This window comes from Oncorhynchus mykiss, chromosome 14, assembly GCF_057628025.1.
Source record: "Oncorhynchus mykiss isolate SJ-2025 chromosome 14, ASM5762802v1, whole genome shotgun sequence".
In the NCBI taxonomy this organism is placed as follows: Eukaryota; Metazoa; Chordata; class Actinopteri; order Salmoniformes; family Salmonidae; genus Oncorhynchus; species Oncorhynchus mykiss.
Window position 1 is genome coordinate 1,002,263 of NC_143035.1, and position 20,837 is coordinate 1,023,099.

Consider the following 20,837-nt stretch of genomic DNA (forward strand, 5'->3'; position numbering starts at 1 on the left):
GAAGCTTGTTTCTGGCCTGGCAGCCCAGCCAGATCACTTTGCAGATGCTCCCGTTGCACAGATGACAGCATTGCACCCACATGCACACAGAGACTCTAATAGGTCTGTGCTTGACAGAGTCTGTCGCAATGAATCACAGCGCTCTTCCCCAGCTTTTCAGACTTAATTTTCTGAAGATTGCTTGCCCATTCGAGAGGAGAGAGGCCTGATTCTCACTCTTCTCCTGGAGCCGCTGGGTGTGATGAGATGTCAGTATTGTTCAGCAGATGCCCTGGCACAGGGGCTTAAATACTTGTGGCTGTTTTTAAGACATTGCCTCCAATTACTTGACTGGCGAAACTAAGCAGCAATTAGACAGCTCGCCCACCAAACGGAAATTAGAAATGTTCTGTTTGGTCTAAAGATGAGGCTGGGTTCTCCTCTCTCTGTTGGAAGACTTTCAGGCCTCCTTACCTCTATCAAGACTCAGTCTTACACTGCCTACTGTCCCAAACATAATCTCTCTGGGCATTTTTCAACAATGAGCCAATTCCCTTGTAGCTCAGTGACTGTGGATTTCTGTGCATGCCCTGGGTATTCAGAGAAGCCTTGCACTTCAAAAGCCCTTCAGCAAAGATGTTTACTAACAGCCACGGAGACAAAGAGAACTCTTCTTCTCATTATTACATCTGTTGGAAGGCAAATTGAGTTCTGTCCAAGCATCTCTCGACTAATGAGAAAAGGGTGAAAAGCGAATATGATATTTTGTCACATCACATCTCTAATTAATCATCACTTTCTTACTCTGGAAAATATTCAGCAAGAAGCGAATCACAGATTTGGTCAGAGCAGCCACATCTCTTGGGGGTCTTGTAAGTAGTTAGTGACTAAGGGACAGGTTCAACCTGTCAGAACCAATGAATACTCCTTCTGATTCACCTTCAGGGTTGCTGCCTGAAGGCAGAGTTCCATCCCTGTACAAACAGTGTTGGCAGACAGTCTGTCTGACTGTCATTGTGTCTCCCATGACAAAGTGCTGACATTATGTAACTTTGACAGAATTTCTCCAAGGGCAATTTCAAATAATAATTTAAACCATGTAACAAGTGAAATGTCACCATTCACTAATTATTTTTGTGCTAATTGTTAATTAGGCTCTTAATGGGGACAATCTTAATTAACAAAGGCTATGAAACTGTGCGGGCAGTATGACCATAAATGAGGCCAGTAATTGCTAACCTCCAGTGATTAACATGGATATTATGGTATTTTACTGAGTTTGATAAATTGTATGATAGATTGAATATATTCTCCCTATAAATATGTTCAAATATAGAAGAGCTCCATGGCATAATATAATTTATCCTGCAATGAAATAATTTCATTTGTCTGTCTTTAACTGTTCGACAGCACTTTCAGTTTCAAATAAAACCCTAACACATAATCAGCATGTCTTATACTGTGTGTGCAATTACAGTGTTTCTCAAGTCGTCCTGACTCCACCACTGTCCATTGTTTTCTTTATATTGGCTAATATTAGTATTATCCGTATGTTTTTGATTGCTTTTGTCTTTGGAGAATATGTTTGGCCTTAAAAGAAAAGTGAGCCCAGGAGAGTGGATTCATTGTGTTGGTGAGATAAAAGATGCCATTGGAAGAAATCAATACCATATCTGTCTGCTAAATTGTTGATAACACCATCTGCTTAATTTGATTTTTTTTCCCTTGTCTCCACATTTTTGTCGCTGAATTTGCTTGGAGTCATGATGTATTACATGGCTTCTGCACACTAAAAGGATGTAGGTGGTTGCGTGGAAACCAATGACTATCACAGCGTACGTATCAATTTTTTTTTTTTTGCTGAGGTGAATTTAGTTGTTCATACATGAAACCAACTCTTAATACTGAACGTTCAATACGTGGATAACCTTTTGAAAATGTCACCGAAAGGATACATCTGTGACTACTGTTGCCTTGACTGACAATGCTATGCATAACCCAACAGAGTCAGAATGTTGTATAATTGTTTCAGAGTGGAACATCATGAATTACTTATCTGCTCTAAAAGACTTGCAATGCAGCTCTAGCCTGATTGAATTTGACAGAGAGGGCTGATCATTGCATGGGAGATGACATCCCCCTCAGCCTCAATGCCAACACACGCATCTCACTCTAATTATCCGTCCTATGTCTCAGTACCCACAGTACTTGGTGGTTTTGTGGACCAGTTATGATACAGGTACTTCACCGAAGCCTAATTGCTTTTGCCAGATGTACAATCCTTAGACTGTCCTCAAGTAGACATTTGGTTTTCCCGAAGGAATGTATCCCTCATTGTGTTTTCCATAACATGTCGGAACCTTTAAGCCATAGAGTTCACCAAAGTTGAACAGTAGCAGTCCCAGATGCCACGTCTGTAGTACCGTAGTAAAAGACAGGTTTTATAAGACTTAACACACTACTCAAATAAAACCTAGATTTATGACAAACCAGAATAACTCATTTTGGCCAACAACCTATAAACCAGAAAACCAATCATTGTCCCTTGATTGCTCTATGTGTAGGTTGCACTATCATTTTCTAACAGGTATAATGAGAGAAAGGGATATATGATACCCCTTTGTTAGAATTCTCCTAAAGGTGAAGTCACATGCCTCATTGTTGACCTGGCTTTACACTTGTGCTGAGAGGTGCGTTGTATCTACAACCACCAGCAGGTTTCAACTACTATAACCTTTGAGTAGTTAATGACTATTAGATATCAATTAACAATCACTGAAAACCATTTCTCTAATTGAATATTCCAGGACTGACATAACTGCTCCTTTGCTATACCAAATAAAAATGTATCGATTGATTAGCCTATCATCATCTGCCTTGAATATCCCCCCCGAGGGCCACACCGTCCACCTCTTCGCCATAAAAGCATGTGATGTCAGCAGATTTATACCCAGCACTCCATCTGTTAATTAAACTCATAGGGCCCTGGGTTCCAATGCATTTAAACTACTCCTGCATCTGGCACGTTACCACAATTTAAAGCCTGATCCACAAGTGCGGTGGTAGATATCACATCCCTGTGTGTAAATCCAGCCCTTCTACCCCCAGAAGGAGTTTGCACCATGGACAAAATAAAGTCTGCCTGTCAGAGGCCAGAGAGAGGTGGGTGGTCCACAGAAACCCCCACTGCCCGATGGGTAATATTTATCTGTTGTCCAAACAGAGGTATTGCATATTGATTGGGCTGCTGTTACTGCAGGGCAACACAAAAACGAACCTCTCTCACCATACAAGCCAGGCAGAAGATCTGGAGAGTCCCATGTGAGAGGTACTAGAGGGACAGTAGCTATGTTTTCATTAACTTGTACATTTAGAAAGTTTGCATAGGAAATAGATGCCTTTGCCTGCTACGGTGCGTTTTCATTTAACTACCTTGTTTCAATAATAACAGCTGGATGAATTGACCTAAGCATATTTTTAACATTTAACCTTTATTTAACTAGGCAAGTCAGTTAAGAACAAATTCTTATTTACAATGACGGCCAAACCCGGATGATGCTGGGCCAATTGTGCGCCGCTCTATGGGATTACCAATCACGGCCAGATGTGATACAGCCTGGATTCAACCCGGGGACTGTAGTGACGCCTCTTGCACTGAGTTGCAGTGCCTTAGACAGCTGCACCACTCGAGAGCCCAAACATAATGTAACAGTCAAAAGTTTGTTTTTCTGAATTTTTTACTATTTTCTACATTGTAGAATAATAGTGAAGACATCAAAGCTATGAAATAACACATATGGAATCATGTAGTAATCAAAAAAAGTGTTAAACAAATCTAAATATATTTTATATTTGAGGTTCTTCAAAGTAGACACCCTTTGCCTTGATGACAGCATTGCACAATCTGTCAACCAGCTTCATGAGGTAGTCACCTGGAATGCATTTCAATTAACAGGTGTGCCTTGTTAAAAGTTAATTTGTGGAATTTCTTTCCTTCTTAATGTGTTTGAGCCAATCAGTTGTGTTGTGACAAGGTAGGGGTGGAACATTTCAAGAACTTTGAACGTTTCTTCAAGTGCAGTAGCAAAAACCATCAAGCGCTATGATGAAACTGTCTCTCATGAGGACCGACACAAGAAAGGAAGACTCAGAGTTACCTCTGCTGCAGGGGATACGTTCATTAGAGTAACCAGGCTCAGAAATTGCAGCCCAAATAAATGTTTCACAGACACATCTCAACATCAACTGTTCAGGGGAGACAGCCTGAATCAGGCCTTCATGGTTGAATTGCTGCAAAGAAATCACTACTAAAGGACACCTATGAGAAGAAGAGACTTTCTTGGGCCAAGAAACTCGAGCAAAGGACATTAGACTGGTGGAAATCTGTCCTTTGGTCTGATGAATCCAAATTTGAGGTTATTGGTTCCAACCGTCTTTGTGAGACCCAGAGTCAGTGAACGGATGACCTCCAATCCCCTAACCCGGACTACGCTGGGCCAATTGTGCACCGCCTCATGGGTCTTCTGGTCGCGGCCGGCTGCGACACAGCTTGGGATCTAACCAGGGTCTGTAGTGACGCCTCTAGCACTGTGATATAGTCCTTTAGATCGCTGCGCCACTCGGGAGGCCCTGATTTTGCTGCGTTTTATATATTTTTTCTCACTACGAGGTTGGAATGATACTGCGAAATTATGAAAATGATTGTGCAATTATTCCCCTCACAAGAGATTGATAGATTGTGGCCTTTGCCAATTATTTAGTAGCCATGCACCACACCCTTGTACATGCCCTGAGCATGCACTGTTTCTCGGTTCCTATTGGTCAGTTGAAGGGTATAAATATAGGCCTCATCTAGGCCTCAGCTCGAGAAGTATTTTTTTCTTCAAGGTGTTATCCTTGTGAGAGCGTTACTGGATATATGCCTTTTGAGGTGTGTCGAAAACAAATACTATTCTCATCCACATTATGTCAATAAAGTTATATGTATGAAATACTCTGGAGTTTGCCTCATCTCTCTGATAGAAGAGTGTTGTCAGTAAACCACAGACCAGCTCAATCTGGAGGGATTTCCTCACAAAGTTGTCGTGTCTTTACTATCATTAAATTGAAGACTTATAGTTTTTATCAAAGATTCTCTGTAATTAGTATTACGCGATCAACTGATTAATCATGTAACTGTAATTAACTAGGAAGTCGGGCACCAAGGAAAAATATTCAGATTATAAAGTTATAATTTCCTAAAATAACTTTTCAAATATTTTATCTGATCAATTAGTCTTCGAATTAATGAATTATTTACTTTACCTCACGTTAGTCTCATTCCAAACGTCGTAAATTGTTGGTTATCTGCACGAACCCAGTCTTCACTATGAGTCATCCATACATCAATTGTCTTAAATCATTTATTTATTACTAACTAAGTAATTCACAGAAATGCATAAACAAACAAACAAGGTAAATGTGGTGACAAGAAATGATAGGAGAATGTGCCCTAGTGGGCTAAACCTTCATGGAGGCTTTTTAGACAAAAGGGGAAGTGGAGGTCGACTAAGAAGTCACTACAGAGTGATAATTATAATAATTGAAATGCTAATCCTTTGCACATGAACGCTCACTCATTCGGGAACAATAGCAATCAATATCAATATTTACGCTCAGTGTGTCATCTTGATCACTGGTGAAAAGTTAGTTTCTGTTGGAGAGTTTCGTCCTCTCTCTCTCTCTCTCTCTGTCTTGGTTAGAGGGGATAGTAAAGGGGGAGGTAAAGGGGAGGCAGGGAGAGGGGAGGGGGCTTGCTATACCCAAAGAGGGCAACGTCATGACAAAGTCGTCCTTCAAGATGGATTTGTGGCTTATTGACACCACTATGGCACTTTTAGTGCTCAGTTGTCTCAACCAAGTCTGTTCCCAAACAATTTGATTTTCTGGTTTTAAGCATTAAACTTTCAAATAGCTCTTTGTTGACTGTTGCTGGGTGTTATCGTCCTCCATCAGCACCGGCCTGTACCATACCTGCCCTAAGCTCTCTACTGGCCCCTTACACTAAATCTGAATTTGTCCTGATAGGTGACCTAAACTGGGACATGTTTAAACCACCTGACCAAGTCCTAAAGCAATGGGACTCTCTAAATCTTCCTCAGATTATTACCAATCCCACAAGGTATGACTCCAAACACCCAGAAAAGGCTACTCTGTCTGGTGTTTTCTGTAATGACCTTAGGGATCACTGTTTTACAGCCTGTGTTCGTAATGGCTGCTCAGTGATTTGTCATAGACGCTTGCTAAAAAAATTACATGAGCTAGCCTTCCTTAATGAACCGGCCTCTGTAAATTGGTATAGAATCAGCTTGATCCCCTCTGTCGAAGACGCTTGGACCTTTTTTTGAAATATTTTCAGTGATATTGTTAACAAACACACCCCCATAGAGAAAATGATAATTAAAAACAGGTTCAGCCCCTGGTTTGACCGTGATCATGCAGAGTTACTCCTCCTCAAGAATTGCATTTGGTGAAAGGCTCGACACACGCACAATGTGGCTGACTTGCTCTCGTTCAGGCAAATGAGAAATAAGTCTAATCAGGCTATCCGGAAGTCCAAAGTTAGTTACTTTGAGGAGCAGTTCTCTGTCTGTGGGTCTAACCCCAAGAAGTTCTGGAAAACAGTTAAAGACCTGGAGAATATACCCTCCTCCTCACAGTTGTCCATGTCCCTTAAAGTTAATGATGTGGTTGTTACTGAAAGGAAGCACGTGGCATGCCCAAATTCAACTGCCTCATCCGCAGAAGATAAGATATGCATATTATTAGTAGATTTGGATAGAAAACACTCTTACGCTTCTAAAACTGTTTGAATCATGTCTGTGAGTATAACAGAACTTAATTAGCAGGCGACACCCCAAGGACAAACCATTCAGATTTTTTTGGGAGGTCACTCTCTTTCCAGTTGGATTTCATTGGGAATCCAGGGAATCTAAGGGACCTTCTTGCAGTTCCTATCGCTTCCACTGGATGTCAACAGTCTTTAGAAATTGGTCGAGGTTATTCCTTTGTGTAATGAAGAAGTATGGCCATCTTGAACGAGGGTCACTTGAAGTGTACTGTTAGATAGAGGCGCGTGACCAGAAAGCATGCTTTAGTTTGTATTCTTCCTGTATTGATCACAGGTCATTCCATCTTCAATTTTATCAATTGTTTACATTACAAAATACCTAAAGTTGTATTACAAAAGTAGTTTGAAATGTTTTGGCAAAGTTTACAGGTAACTTTTGATAAATTGTGTAGTCACGTTGTCATTTTGGAGATATATCGACGGAATGTTTATGAGACATATTGAAGTGCCAACAAAAGAAGCTCGTCAAAGGTAAGGCATGAATTATATTTTTATTTCTGCGTTTCGTGTCGCGCCTGCAGGGTTGAAATATGCTTTCTCTCTTTTGTTTACAGAGGTGCTATCCTCAGATAATAGCATTGTTTGCTTTCGCCGAAAAGCCTTTTTAAAATCTGACATGTTGGCTGGATTCACAAAAAGTGTAGCTTTAATTTGCTATCTTGCACGTGTGATTTAATGAAAGTTAGATTTTTATATTAATTTATTTGAATTTGGCACTCTGCATTTTTCCTGGCTTTTGTTCAGGTGGGACGCTAGCGTCCCAAATATCCCAGAGAGGTTAAGGTTGCTGCCCCTATAATCACCAAGCTTATCTCTGACCTTTTTAACATGTCTCTCCTCTCTGGGTAGGTTCCCATTGTTTGGAAGGCAGCCACGGTTCGTACTTTATTTAACCGTTTCATGCGTGAGTTTCAAATATCTCTAAGGGTCGCCCCAGCGTGAATTTTTTTATGCACGTGATGTTAGAACGTTCTCTCCATTCCAGAATGTGATTGTTCCGCCCAGTACATTTAATCTGCGCTGCCCTCAAACCAAGGCACGCAGCCTGTTTAAATTTATTATAAAATTAAGTTTTTAATTTTCAAAAACAGTTTGAATTTCATTCACATAAAAGTAGTCATTTTTACTTTTGCCGACCAATTTTTTTTTTTGACATTTCTGACACGGCCAAAATTCTCCAAACACTTCCCAATTGTTTGTGCAGTTCAGTTCACAACGCATCACTGGGGGCAAACTACCTGCCCTCCAGGACACCACCCGATGTCACAGGAAGGCCAAAAAGATAATCAAGGACAACAACCACCCGAGCCACTGCCTGTTCACCCCGCTATCATCCAGAAGGTGAGCTCAGTACAGGTGCATCAAACCGGGGACTGAGAGACTGAAAAACAGTTTCAATCTCAAGGCCATCAGACTGTTAAACAGGCATCACTAACATTGAGTGGCTGCTGCCAACATACTAACTCATCTCTACTCACTTTAATAATAAAAAATGTATGTAATAAATGTATCACTAGCCACTTTAAACAATAACACTTTATATAATGTTTACATACCTTACATAAATTATCGCATATGTATATACTGTACTCTATACCATCTACTTTATGCATTTCGGCCATCGCTCATTCATATATTTTTATGTACATATTCTTATTCATTCCTTTACACTTGTGTGTATAAGGTCATTGTTGTGAAATTGTTAGGTTAGATTAGTGGTTAGATATTACTGCATGGTCGGAACTAGAAGCACAAGCATTTCGCTACACTCGCGTTAACATCTGCTAACCATGTGTATGTGACAAATAAGATTTGATTAGATTTTTCAGAGTAGTATTAGCATGTGTTGTGTTTTGAAGCTACCCTGGCCGTATGACTCCCAAGTGGCGCAGCTGTCTAAGGCACAGCGTCTCAGTGCTAGAGGTGTCACTACAGACACCCAGTCTCAAATTCAGACACGTTTCTATCAAAGAAAGTGCCTTATTATATTATAATAGTTTCTGTATGTCGTGTTATACCGTTTCTACTGTAGCTCACTGTGTTTGGATAATATATTTGTGTTTATTCCTTACAACCACGGACACGCGAGGTAAGGTTACTAATTTCATAACCTTTATGATGTTATATTCAATCGTGCTTATGTAGCAAGCTACATTCTTCTGTTAGCTCTGTAAAACAATGCTAATTGCGCCAGAGAAGTTTGTTGAAGATTGTTGTAATTTGAAGCTACCCTGGAAAAATATCTTCTTGTATCACTTTGTCGTTTTCTGAGTGGTCCACCTTCCCTGTGGCCGATATGGTTGCTGTATGGACAGTGGAGAGGACATGAATGTCTGGTTTGTCATGCCACTTTACTGCCAGCTGTTGACATTTCTAATTTTGTGTAACGGGTCATTTAGGATGGCAGTAGCATTGTTGATGAAATGCAGTCATCGCAGCAGAACTAGGAAGCCTTGGGAATAGAGGGCGGCAAAGAAGGGAGTTGCAAACATAGGATCTGTGCTCCAGTATTCTCTTAGGGAGTTCTTCTTTACTATCTCCATGAGGACTGTCACCAGGAAGTATACATTTCACTAATTGTGGTTGTCCCCCCCACTCCTGGCTCTCTCTTCTCCTGTAGCTCCAAGGCATAGCGATTGGTCTCTACTATGTCTCCCACCAGCTCCTTTGACAGAAACAACTTGAAGCACTCAGACGGAAATGGCAAGGGGCGTTGCACTCCAGACTGGGACTCATCAAAGCAAACAGCAGGGCCAGGAGGGGTGAAACGGCTGGCAGCATTCCAGATACCACAGAACTCCTGTACTTCATCCACTGTCGGTCTGCCTACATCACCACCAGCATCTTAAAAGGGAACTGGGACTTTGTCAGTGGTCAAGGGGTCCTCAGATTCAGGGTTTTCAATGGCCGGGGGCAGCTCCTCACTGTCACTGTCAGAATCTGTTTCCTGACTTTCATACTCAGACTCATTGTCAGAATTTTTTTAAATATCCAGAATTACCGTCCTCTTTGAAAGACATTGCTAATGCTACAGATTAGCTCACTAGCTAAATACATAAAAAACACTGCATGGCTCAGAGTGGGAGTGAGAGGTTATGTGACTGAAAGCCAGCACGCAACATTTGTATCAATAAATCACTATCAGAAAATATTTTGTTTAGTAATTATTGATATATTTACTGTTTATTCACATGTTTTCAAGTAACTCTTTGGTTTTCATCATGCATTTTGATTATTGCATAGATTGTAATGGGCAGGTATTATGTGTGTAAAATACTTTTTTGAAGGTTGTACTGATTATGATGGGCTAAGCTAATTCCAGCTATGTGTGTGGAGCCATGTTTGTTGACATACAATGCTCTTGGTTTCACGTAATCGTCTGTCGACCAAAGATGCTATAACAAAATGAGGTGAGTAAGGGTTCATTCCTTCTTTGAGAACTTCAGGAAGTGAATGGTGGGATGTGAACGATGGTAGACGACACACCCCTTCAAAATGCATACTATAAACAGACCAAACTCATCTTGTCTTCTCTTATTATCTTTGGTTTCTGTGAGAAAAAATGGTGTCACGCCCTGACCAAAGAGCGCCCTTGGTTCTCTATGGTGTTGTAGGTCAGGGCGTGACTGACTATTGGGTGTTCTAGTCGATTTATTTCTATGTTTGGGATTGAGTATGGTTCTCAAATAGAGGCAGCTGATTATCGTTGTCTCTAATTGGGGATCATACTTAAGGTGTCCCTGTTCCCGCCTGCATTTGTGGGATAATTGTTTTGTGTTAGTGTGTTGAGCACTACGACTTTACGTTCATTGTTTGTTTATTGTTTGAAAGTTTAACTTAAATAAAAGATGTGGAACTCAACACACGCTGCACCTTGGTCCGTCTATCATCACAAACGTGACACATGGAGGCGCACTGAAACTAATCGTCGGATTACTTTCGATTTCTAGAAAGTGTATTACTCAATTATTTTGATCAATATTGAGCTCACACGTGATGTGATTAATTATAAATAGTAATTGCTATTAGCTAATTCATATTGTAGTTTCTGTCAGCCGAGAGTTATACAAATATGACCGCTTGTGTTGCGTCAATCTTTCCTCAGTTAGCGCTAGGACAAATGTAGCCTACATTTCTCCGGCTTGGATGATTGTGTTATGCTATAGGTAATTCTGTGAATATCTGAACATTGCATCCAAAAATAATCTGCTCACATTCTAGCTATAACTTTGTAAGGACGGTGTTTGTTTAAATAGTTCCTGAAAAAAAGTGTGTCCCGCTCAAATGCTGATTGTTGCGTCATTCGAAACTGGCCATTCTAAAGAAGCGTTCTAAAAAAGCGTTCTAATCACACGGGTGTGATCGTACGCTTCAGGGACCACTGTAGAATGATCACACCCGTGCATTGATACCTGTGAAAGGTTTAAAGGGGAGATCAAGCTGATTTTAACTGATATAGGCCTATTTCTATTTTGCCCTGTTTATCAAAAGTGTTGGAAAAACTTTCTTACTATTCTCTCTGGTATGCAATCTGGTTTCCGGTCAGGTTATGGATGTGTCACTGGAACCTTAAATGTCCTCACTGATGTCACCATTGCCCTTGATTCTAAGCAATTTTGTGCTGCTATTTTTATTGACTTGGTCAAATCTTTTGATACTGTAGACCATTCCATTCTTGAGGGCAGGCTACGGAGTATTGGTGTCTCTGAGGGGTCTTTGGTCTGGTTTGCTAACTACCTCAAAGAGCACAGTGTATAAAGTCAGAACATCTGCTGTTTCAGCCACTGCCTGTCAACAAGGGTGTACCCCAAGGCTCGATCCTAGGCACCAACGCTCTTCTCAATTTACATCAACAACATAGCTCAGGCAGTAGGAAGCTCTCTCGTTCATCTATATGCAGATGATACAGTCTTATACTCAGCTGGCCCCTCCCTGGATTGTGTGTTTAGCGCTCTACAACAAAGCTTTCTTAGTGTCCAACAAGCTTTCTCTGCCCTTAACCTTGTTCTAAACACCTCCAAAACAAAGGTCATGGGGTTTGGTAAGAAGAATGCCCCTCTCCCCACAGGTGTGATTACTACCTCTGAGGGTTTAGACCTTATACGTCCTTGGGAGTATGGCTAGATGGTACACTGTCCTTCCCTCAGCACACATCAAAGCTGCAGGCTAAAGTTAAATCTACCGTAATCACTCCTCTTTCACCTAAACTGCCAAACTAACACTGATTCAGATGACCATCCAACCCATGATAGATTACGGTAACGTAATTTATAGATCGGCAGGTAAGGGTGCTCTCGAGCAGCTAGATGTTCTTTACCATTTGGCTATCAGATTTTGCACCAATGCTTCTTTATAGGACACGTCACTGCACTCTATACTCTAATGTAAACTGGTAATCTCTGTATACCCATCGCAAGATTATGCTTATTCATAAAAAAAACCCTTAGGCCTCACTCCCCCTATCTGAGATATCTACTACAGCCCTCATCCTCCACATACAACATCCGTTCTGCCAGTTACATTCTGTTAAAGGTCCCATCACACATCCCTGGGTCGTTTGTCTTCTCAGTTCACTGCAGCTAGTTACTGGAATGAGCTGCAACAAACACTCAAACTGGACAGTTTTATCTCAATCTCTTCATTCAAAGACTCAATCATGGACACACTTACTGACAGTTGTGGATGTGTTGCGTGATGTATTGTTGTCTCTACGTTCTTGCCCTTTGTACTGTTGTCTGTGCCTAATAATGTTTGTACCCTGTTTTGTGCTGCTACCATGTTGTGCTGCTGCCATGTTGTGTTGCTACCATGTTGTTGTCATGTTGTGTTGTTACCATACTGTGTTGTCATGTGTTGCTGCCATGCTATGTTGTTGTTTTAGGTCTCTCTTTATATAGTGTTGTGATGTTTATCTAATCGTGATGTGTGTTTTGTCCTATATTTTAATTTAATTCTTTATTTTATTTAATCCTTCGAGATCGGTGTCCCATCCATCGGCCGGTTGAGCTAACGTAGGCTAATGTGATTAGCATGAGGTTGTAAGTAACAAGAAAACTTCCCAGGACATAGACAATTCTGATATTGGTAGAAAGCTTAAATTCTTGTTAATCTAACTGCACTGTCCAATTTACAGTAGCTATTACAGTGAAAGAATACCATGCTATTGTTTGAGGAGAGTGTACAATTGTGAACATGAAAAGTTATTAATAAACAAATTAGGCACATTTGGACAGTTTTGCTACAAAATCTTGAACAAAAATGCAATGGTTCATTGGATTAGTCCAAATCTTTGCACATACACTGCTGCCACCTAGTGGCCAACATATAAATTGCACCTGTGCTGGAATAATACATTATGGCCTTTCTCTTGCATTTCAAAGATAATGGTTTAAAAAAAAATACAAAAGAACAATTGTTTTTTTCTTAGTATTATCTTTTACCAGATCTATTGTGTTACATTCTCCTATATTCCTTTCACATTTCCACAAACTTCAAAGTGTTTCCTTTCAAATGGCACCAAGAATTTGCATATCCTAGCTTCAGGGCCTGAGCTATAGGCAGTCAGATTTGGGTATGTCATTTTAGGCAAAAGTTGAAATGCAAACCCCGTCCCTGCAGAAGGCCTTTTGCCTTTTGGTAGGCCGTCATTGTAAATAAGAATTTATTCTTAATTGACTTGCTAGTTAAATAAATATTAAAATAAATAAATAAAAATACAATTGCGATTGTATGGCCAGGAAATGCGGCCTCTTTGGCTCCAGTGTGGGCTACAGAGACTGAGCCCACACCCCAGACATCATTCTCAATCCCCCCCCTCCACTACTGTGGAGCCTGGGGGAACCTTCTCTCCAACTCTGGCTGCCTAAGCAACTCTAGCAGCATCGCCACACGGTAGAGAGCCTATGTTGCTGACTTGACCCTATGCTTTGCCGTACCAACCTCTTCCTTCTTCCACTCCAGACCAGCATTCTGCCCAGCTACCAAAGGGACATTGGACATTTGAACATTATTATACTTAGCAGGGTATGACGGAGCAGCCCTTGGCTCAGCGTTACAGGGGGTGGCTCCCACTCTGACTGAGTCGCCACACAGTGCTTATTTGATTGCTCAGCTGCTGCCCTTACAGCGAGCTGACACCCCACAGTCAGGGGTTCCTGGCTTCCCCTCACTTGCTACCTATTCCCAACCAAGGGGACCTCCCAGCAGCATCCGACCTCCCTTTGGCCATTCCTGATAACCTGTCCAGCCCCGGCCAGGGACCCAGTCGATGACCGGGGGGGGGTCCTGTTCGGGGTGGCCAGGATGCCCCTGTCCCAGGACCAATATCTGTTCCTGCTCCTGGGGTCCAGCCTGATCTGCCATCTTCACTGGACTTACTACCACTACCTCCCTATCTAGGCCTTCCTCTGGTCTGCTGTGGGACATGCCTGCCTCGGCCAAACGTCTGCTCTCCTCTAATGAGGAACATTCCGTCACTGTGGGGGAACCACTGCCAGCTCGCCTGCTCTCCTCTGCTGGGGCACTTATATCAATTTTACCAAATTTATATCAGCATGTTAAACGTGCAACCAGAGGGAAAAACTCTAGACCACCTTTACACACAGAAACATGTACATAGCTCTCCCTCGCCCTCCATTTGGCAAATGTGACAACAATTCTATCCCCCTGATTCCTGCTTACAAGCTAAATCTAAGCAGGAAGCAGCAGTGACTCGGTCAATAAAAATGTGGTCAGATGAAGCAGATGCTAAGCTACAGGACTGTTTTGCTAGCACAGACTGGAATATGTTCCTGGAATATTCCAATGGCATTGAGGAGTACACCATATCAGTCATTGGCTTCATCAATAAGTGCATCGATGACATCATCCCCACAGTGACAGTACGTACATACTCCAACCAGAAGCCATGGATTACAGGCAACATCCGCACTGAGCTAAAGGCTAGAGCTGCCGCTTTCAAGGAGCGGGACTCTAACCCAGAAGCTTATAAGAAATCCCGCTATGCCCTCCGACGAACCATCAAACAGGCAAATTGTCAATACAGGACTAAAATTGAATCATACCACACCGGCTCCGACACTCGTCGGATGTGGCAGGGCTTGCAAACCATTACAGACTACAAAAGGAAGCCCAGCCGAGAGATGCCCAGTGACACGAGCCTACCAGACGAGATAAACTACTTCTATGCTCGCTTTGGGGCAAATAACACAGAAACATGCATGAGAGCACCAGCTGTTCCAGACGACTGTGTGATCACGCTCTCTGCAACCAATGTGAGTAAAACCTTTAAACGGGTCAACATTCACAAGGCTGCAGGGCCAAACGGATTACCAGGACATGTACTACGAGCATGCGCAGACCAACTATCAAGTGTTTTCACTAACATTTTCAACTGTCCGAGTCTGTAATACCAACATGTTTTAAGCATACCACCATAGTCCCTGTGCCCAAGAACACTAAGGTAACCTGCCAAATTGACTACCGACCTGTAGCACTCACGTCTGTAGCCATGAAGTGCATTGAAAGGCTGGTCATGGCTCACATCAACACCATTATACTAGAAACCCTAGACCCACTCCAATTTGCATACCACTCTAACAGATCCACAGATCTCTTTGCTACCGCACGGCAAGCATTGCAGGTGCGCCAAGTCTAGGTCCAAGAGCTTCTAAACAGCTTCTACCCCCAAGCAATTGTCACGACTTCCGCCGAAGTCGGCTCCTCTCCTTGTTCGGGCGGCGTTCGTCGGTCGATGTCACCTGCTTTCTAGCCATCTCATGCATCATGTCTCCATTTTCATGTGTCCATTTGTTTTGTCTTGTTCCCTGCACACCTGGTTTTCATTCCCCAATCAATCCATATGTATTTATTCCTCTGTTCCCATCATGTCTTTGTGTAAGATTTTTTGTGTTACGGGTATTTTGGAATTGTGGATATTGTTACACGCATCACCTTTTGTCTATGTTCTGTGTTTGGGCACATTTTATGTTACTTTGTGCTGTCATTTTGGACTGGAATAAAAAGTGCGCCTGTTCACTACACTCTGCTTTCCTGCACCTGACTTCGCCTCCAATACACACTCTTAACAGCACTAAGACTTCTGAACATCTAATCAAATGGCTACCCCCCCCCCACACACACACACACACACACACACACTTTTACGCCGCTGCTACTATCTATGCATAGTCACTTTAATAACTCTACCTACATGTAAATATTACCTCAATTTCCTCGACTAACTGGTGCCTCCGCACATTGACTCTGGACAGGTACCCCCTGGATATAGTCTCGCTATTGTTATTTTACTGCTGCTCTTTAACTACTTGTTACTTTTATTTATTATTCTTATTCATATTTTTTAAACTGCATTGTTGGTTAGGGGATTGTAAGTAAGCATTTCACTGTTTCACCTGTTGTATTCGGCGCATGTGACTAATTTGATTTGCTTTGATAATTCATTTTAGTGTTGGAAAAGACCACGTGAAATTTCAGCCTATTTTAGTGGAATGGAGTTCTGGCCTGCCTGGTAAAATCACCAGGCGATAAATTAGTTAATAGACCAATAAGAAATAAAGTTCTAAACCTCTGCCAATAACAGCTAGTTTTCAGTTTTCCCTCTCCAAACCTTTTGCTTGAGAAATAGTTTTTTGCTAAGAAGTTATTTTAGTTTATTTTTTACCATTTTATTTTAAAACACAGTAAGGTACTTAATTGTTACCCAGAAATGGTTTGATATTGAGATACAAATGGCTGTATTAGACCTTAACAAAACTTGTAAATGCTCTGTATTTCTAAAATGTGCATTTTCGTGGCTCTTGATTTTCCATTTGACCCAAGAAAATTATTGAAAGTTATTTCAGGGAGTTTTATTCAGCAGTTGTTGTTGTAAATCTGAAAAGTTAAGCAGTAGCCTTAACAGTGTCACTTTTAATTGTTTATAGTGGCTTCAGTCTTTAAGCAGGACTAAACTTTTGCTGAAATAGAGCAAACAGTTTGACAGCTGATGTGTAACCTCTGCAAATCAGACATGATCTGGCTTCTGGCAAAGTGTCTCACCTCGCGGCAGCCATTAAGACGGCCGTGGTGACCCCCAATCAGCCTGCAGGGAACCGTGGAGTCATCCTCTCCTTCACCCAGAACATCACAATACTGACCTGCACACTGCAATCCATCACAGCCAATATGTGGAGAGCTCTCCCAGTTACAGGGGTGTTGCATCATATACTAGTAGTGTCTGTCTAGCTGTGGAGCACAGCTTTAAGAATATGTGTTCAACATTTAACTTTGCACTGTTTGTGAGAAAAGCAGTGCTTTTATAGCATATAGCATTATCTAGTGTATGTTATCCATGATTGGCTTAGTAGTACATCAAAATAATACAAAGTTGTGAATTTTGCTGCTCTTTTTTTTAATCTCTCTTTGTTCCCCCTGAAATCTAAAAGAGGCTTTGGATCTATTCATGAAAAATGTTTAAAATGTTATTACATATGCATGTTTTCCTTCATCTTACTGGTCCTACTGGTAATTTCCCTCTATATTGTTCGCTCACTCTTTCTGCCCATGTACCTCTTTCTCTCCCTCCTTTCTCCCCTTTCCTCCTCTCCCTCTCTCCTCTGTATCCGAGGAAGGGAGGTGGTTGTATATTTGTCCCTTCACGGCTCCTCATCCTTAGATTAGATTTCTCCTTTCTCATTACCCACCATAGTAGACCCCTCCGACCTCATCCCAGCCTCAGATATTATCTGACCCGTATAATTAATTAATTATAGCCCAAATATTATAGATTATTAAAAATAGCATAACTAATAGTGTAATATCTCAAGCTGTCAAGTTTAATAGTCAACATTGTCTTGGTCGGTCTTATCAGTGTGAGACACCTGGTCAGAATATTGATTTCTGGTCATTTTAACTGTCATGTGCCATCGTGATGGGGAATTGTCTGGTTTTTACCACTCAGAGCTCATTCAAAATCGTTAAACTGCTGCCGTGCTGTTCACAACCCTCTCAAACACCCCTCCCTGGAACTATATGTCTCTACAGAAAATGTACCAGAAATCGGACATAGTGTTATGAGTTGCTTTTATGTAGTGTATTTGCACAATACGAGACCCATAGTTCTATTCAATCAAACCCTGAAGCCAGGTGTCTGGGATAAGACACTGTTTGGATTCCTGTTACATCTGAATTAAGTGTATGCACGGAACCTTTCCACTGTAGCATAATGTTCTTGCACAAATCAAATGGTCACTGTATATCCACATTTTCTAGGTTAGTTGCTAGACTCACCAACCCTGGTGACATATTATGACTGTTGTGAGGTGGTGCACTAGTACTTTTCTAACATTTATTTTTTCTGATTGTTTAAACAGAATCCAACAGGGCAGCTGTATTTGAACTAGTTTGAATACCAAATGCCAGATAGGCTGGTCCATTTTTTGCATAGAGGTCCTGTCTAACTTGGGTTTGTAGCGCAAAAGGATCAATATCTGGCTAATAATGGGGGCCTCAAGGAAAGAAATGAGCCGGTGTGTTAGAAATGCCAGGGCAGATTTCTGGTTCCAGCATGCCCACTGTAACAATGTAATAAAATGTATCAAAAATCTATGGTTGATTCCCAGTTCACCTCTTAAAATATGGCCAATTAACAAGGTTAACTGTCCCCTAGATGCAATGGCTCATTAGCTAGGTACAAGTACCTGACTTGCTGGAATTTATTTCAATAAACAGCTGCTTGTATGCTGACATCAGGGTCAGCTCACATAAGAAAGTCACTCATTTACAGCTTTATCACAAGCCAGCACTAGAACTTCTTTCGTAGCTAGACGAAAATCCCCACAGGACGCTGTGATGCCAACGGCAGACGAAATTGTCACGTTCTGACCTTTATTTCCGTTGTTTTGTATTTATTTAGTATGGTCAGGGCGTGAGTTGGGTGGGCAGTCTATGTTTGTTTTTCTATGTTTTGGGGCATTTCTATGTTTTCGGCCTAGTATGGTTCTCAATCAGAGGCAGGTGTCATTAGTTGTCTCTGATTGAGAATCATACTTAGGTAGCCTGGGTTGCACTGTTTGTTTGTTGGGTGATTGTCTATGTTGATGGCTTGTTTCAGCACAGGTCTCATTTTGTAGCTTCACGGTCGAATTTGGTTTATTGTTTTTGTTACTCGTTTGTATAGTGTTCAGTCTTTCTTGATTAAAGATTTACCATGGACACTTACCACGCCGCGTATTGGTCCTCAGATCCATCTCGTCTCTCCTCTTCAGATGAAGAGGAGGACGGCCGTGACAGAAATATGGTTCTGCATTAGTCTGCCAGAGACACTCGGGTTACCAGATTTGACTGAATGTGGCCCACAGTCTTTGATATTATAGTGAAAAACTGTTATTATTGTTGTTGTTACTATTATTACCATTAACAGAGTAAGTGAGGGAAGGCTACAGTATTGTCTGAAGTCTGAAGCAATATTTGATGATATTAACATACCCACTATAATTCTTCTGGGTCTTGTGTAGCAAGAAACGGTATCATCTGCAATACATTTCTAAGTTTCTAATTATCCTAAATATGATTCATTCATATGATCAGATTAATTGAATAATCTAGAGGCAGAGCAGAGCTCATTAACCTTAATTAAGATCATTACTGAGTTAGACTCTCTCCCTCCATGGTGATTTAAATCTTCTAGTGTACCTGACACAACTTGGAGTCGCAGTGCTCTCTCTCTATCATCCCATCTCTCTCAGGGAGCCATGCCAGTCTCCTTCTCTCTGCCTTGCAATCTCTCACAGGGAGCCATGCCTATCCTGCTCTCTGCCATACCATATCTCTCACTGGGAGCCTGGGCTCTCTCAGGATTGGTCTTCTCATGTTCGGTATTGGATGCTGACTGGGTGTTAAACAATTTTTTCAGTGTCTGATTTGGGTATTTGCATTTATTCAGATTGTAAAACACATGGTTTAACCATCTTACCAAGGGTATATAATTTGAAAAACTGTTCATACAAGTCTGTGTATTCTATCATTATGTGGAGTCTTTAACCTTATGAATGCTGCTTACTAGTGGGGGAGTCAGCATACATGTATCTGATATGGAATACAGATTTAAATGGTTAAATCTTCTCAACTCATTCAGTTTGGTGTAATCAGATGTAAATTGATGTTCCTTACTAAACCCAGATCCTGCCCTGCACCTGAACATTTTGCCATGGACTTTCGAATATGGAAGAGCCTGGTGCATGTGACCCTATTTATTCAGCTGTTATTGTAACATTGGTGGGGTTGGGGTGTCTGTGGAAGGGCCAGACTGGTTTTTCATGTTGACAGATGACTCATTTTGCCGTTGAAGAAGAGAGAGGCTGTTGTCATGAGATTTAACTTGAGTGATTAATGTACGGATAATTGGCAGGTCACTGTCGGTAATTCACGGGGCCCTTTCAAAGTTCAGTGGAAAAAGAGGGTCTTGAAAGACACTATTTACATGCAAATTATCGAGCGTTATACGTCTAAATGTGGAGAATGGACTCTGAGGCAACGTGGAAATAGTAATTATGGCACCACGTCCCCCCAATCTGTTCGACGGGACAGCAGGACCCGCGGATGCTGCAGTATAATGAATTGTGTATATTCAGATCAAGAGGTTGGACCACAAGGGACATTTGAATGCGTGTCATAGTAGGCCTACATGGGAATATGAAAATAGGTGTTTTGTTTTTGGATAAAATCAGTGACAACATATTCAAAGTTATTACGAATGTTGTATATGTTTTTCGATATCAGTGGTGTCTTGTGTGCCATTGGCGAAGGTGATCTGGGTTATTAAAAGAAGGTGGCAGCATTGTGGAGGCAGTATCTTAGCTCAAACAGGGAAGAAGAGCTTTAAAATATTTCAATATGATGTAATATGTAATATGTCATCGTAATATGGTGTTTACGATGATGATGCTTATAATTAGGCTATTGTTGTTTA